Below are 3,506 nucleotides of genomic sequence, written 5' to 3'. Positions count from 1 at the left end.
AAAATAGCAAACGTTTTTCCCCCGAAGGGATAAAAACGATATATTTCATGTCTGTGCCGTCGGCTTGACCTGTGAGATTACGCTATTCATACAACTATCGAGAACACGAAGTACTTATGTCCCCGCGCCGTCCAGCCGCGCGCGCGCTCCTCCTCCCCCGCCGCCCCCGCCCCGCGGGGGGCCCGAGCAGAGGCGCGCGAGCGCGGTTCATCAGTACCTTGAGATTGCGAGTCGTCAAGGCATTACTTGGTCAAGCCTAGGCAAGACATGAAATATATCGTTTTTATCCCTTCGGGGGAAAAACGTTTGCTATTTCATGGTCTGTGCCGTCGGCTTGACCTGTGAGATATGTTTAGGTTCTGACGACGCGGGGAAGCGTACTGTGAATATGTGTTATATTACCCCTACCTGCATGTAATACATGAGGTAGGAAAATATGGATTGAAAGGTAGGTAAGATAAGTAAGTGCTTGTAAATTAAACAAAAGAATAAAAAAAAATCAACATGTTTGTAATCAACAGACTATTCAATTAATAGCTATCATATGTGATACGTTAAGTTTTATTATAGAAATAATCATTTGGCACAAGTTTAAAACAATAAACGGGTATGCCGTATTGACGACTTAATGTAATACACATTAAGAACTATAATAAAAATAATCAACAGAAACTTACACTTGTTGTTAAAAGAAAACAAAACAAACTTAAACAATCATGCATCCAACTCGGATGAAAAGTAATTCCTGTACTAGTTACATACGAGGAATTGTAAGAATAATTAAAAACACAGCATATAGATAATTGAGATCAAAGATTAACAAGTTTAACAACATATTAACTGGTTGTTTAACTCTATAATTAAAAATAGTGAATTTCAGTCTAAACATTTCTAAACGAGATCGATAGAAAATAATCAATTTGCTAGTTAAAAGTTTAACAGAACGGACTTTTGAAGTCGGTCACAACGTATTAAAACTAGAATCAATTAAATCGGCATTAGAATTACGTACAAAAACAGGGGGCCTTATTACTTCTTTAAAGTAATGCTTAAGAACATTGCGTTCGCTTCGCCAATTTCCATTTCTAAGAATGTTATCTATAGGCATGTTGTTGTCCCTTCTGGAAGAGGCGACTGCCGAGCGAATACTTCCAGGAGGAAAAGGAAGACTTAGCTCCACAAAGGCTGTCTTGATCCAGCCTGCAATAATTGCTCTCGAAGCTGCCTTAACTGGTCCCCTTGTGGTGATAAAAAGAGAATCAATCTGAATATTTCCTGTTGACCTTCTGGTCTCTGACAGAGACAGGTATAGTTTTGTCCACCGAACCGGATCCAATTTCTCATTAGGTATCACCGAAAGCTGCCAGGCCGACTGTCTATGGGTTGTACTATCCGTTTTGGAACCAAAATCGGGCCAGAATGTAACATCCGCATCAGTAAGTAGCATGCTTGCCTCGTTTATGTTTAGTAGGGTAAGATCATGAACTCGCCTACCAGATGCCACTAACAGTAAAAGTGCAAGATGACGGGAGACCTGAAAGATGCTGTCTTCTTGTATGGGCTTTCTCTCCATCCAATCAATTAGTTGTTGTATATCCCAAATACGTTTTTTAACAGAAGTGGGTTCTGCTAATTCGATGGCTTTAATCATCTGTTTTACTAAAATATTGTTAGAGATGGATTCCCTCTTTGTTGGGTTAGCGAAATTTGCGATGACTGACTTGTGTAATTTTACTGTACTGGCAGATAACTTCTTTATCCTAAATAGGTAGCTTAGGTGTTGAGCTACAGAATTTCCATCAGGATTGTATGGGTCAATTCCTAGAGCTTTGCACCGGTCTAACCAAGTTTTCCAAGGAGCCGAGTAAGTTTTCAACGTAGACGCCCTCCAAGACTTTTTGAGGAGTTCCAAATCCTCACCGTGCCAGTCTGAAGTTATGGTCGACCACCCCGTATCCTCCATGCTTCCAAGCGTAAGTTTTGGGCATTCGGAAGACTCGCTTGGGATGTCATGTCTAACAGGTGATGATTGAGGTTGCGAATCTGGAACGGGGGATCCACTGATCTCGACTTCAGATCCGACCTCCAAAAAACTTTCTCCCACCGTGGCACTATCATGATGTATGTTCCCTTTGCATGATTCAGGTGGGCTAATACTCGTGGAATTACAGACGGAGGAGGGAAAATCCAAGCCAGATTGAACCGCCATACCCTGCTGAAAGCATCGACGAACTGGGCTTCTTTGTCCTTCGCGTCCCGTGAGACATAGGCAGGGACCACCCTGGATTCTTTCGTTGCAAATAAGTCTATTTCCGGTGTTCCCCATTTGTAAAATATCATGTTCGTCACATGCTGGGACAGATGCCAGTCTGCCAGGAGTTTCTGACGAGATAGACTGTCTGCTATGTCGTTGTAGATGCCCGGGATATATTGAGGGCATAGTTCTGTCCGCAGGGTCTGTGCTGTATGGAGTAGTTGGGACACAAGTATTGTCAGGTGACGAGATCGGGTTCCTCCTTGCTTCTTGATATACGCCACAACCGTTCGATTGTCCGACTGGATTATGACCCTTTTCTCCCTTAGATGAGTCATTTCCGATCGAAAAGCTTGTAGTACCGCATATAGTTCCTTTCTGTTTATATGCCATCGTTTTTGAACTGGAGTCCATAGACCTCTGATCATCTTTTCGTCTATCTGAGCTCCCCAACCTTGATCTGATGCGTCTGAAGTTATAAAAGCTGTCTTTCGGTACGTTACCAGACTTCCGTTTTGTTTCAGGTTTTTTAGCCACCAGACGCATTCCTGAAGAGTTTCTGATGTTATGGGAAGCATTTTCTTCTTCTGATGTTCTGGTAAGCGGTTGGCTGCTCTTTGTAGAACTCTGGAGTGTAACCTTCCTAGAGGGATTACGAAACTGGCAAAATTTAGTTTGCCCAGCAAGCTCTTGGCGAGCTCCCAACTCCACTTGCGGTCTTTTAGGATTTGGTTTAAGTCTTTTTCTATCGATTGAACTTTCTTTTGAGGTAGTGATGTTACGCTTTGCAAAGTATTCCACATAATTCCGAGGTACTCGATTTGTTGCGAAGGTTCGTTTAGAGATTTTTCTGCGTTTATGATCCAACCTAGCCTTGTCAAAAAATTCGCTGCTTTGATGGCATCCTCTCGTAGTTTTATTGGATCCTGGCAGGCTAGAAGGAAGTCGTCGAGATAGACTATCACTCTTATGTTCATGTCCTGGAGCCGTGATGCCACCCAGTTTGACAGCCTTGCAAACGTGAGGGGAGCTGTAGAAAGACCGAACGGCAGACACGTGAACTGTAAGGTCTGACCCTGATTGACTATTGCTAGAAATCTTCTGTGTTGAATTTTTATAGGCACGTGAAAATATGCCTGTGAGATGTCGATTTTTACAAGAAAATCTCCTGGTTGCAGAAAGTGAGGTACTTTGAAGTGGTTTAACAGGCGAAATTTCTTTGGCTGAAGATACCTGTTTAGACCTCGCAAGT

Source organism: Cydia fagiglandana, chromosome 21, assembly GCF_963556715.1.
Source record: "Cydia fagiglandana chromosome 21, ilCydFagi1.1, whole genome shotgun sequence".
In the NCBI taxonomy this organism is placed as follows: domain Eukaryota; kingdom Metazoa; phylum Arthropoda; class Insecta; order Lepidoptera; family Tortricidae; genus Cydia; species Cydia fagiglandana.
The sequence above is the reverse complement of the archived record's forward strand: the minus strand, read 5'-3'. Positions refer to the sequence as shown.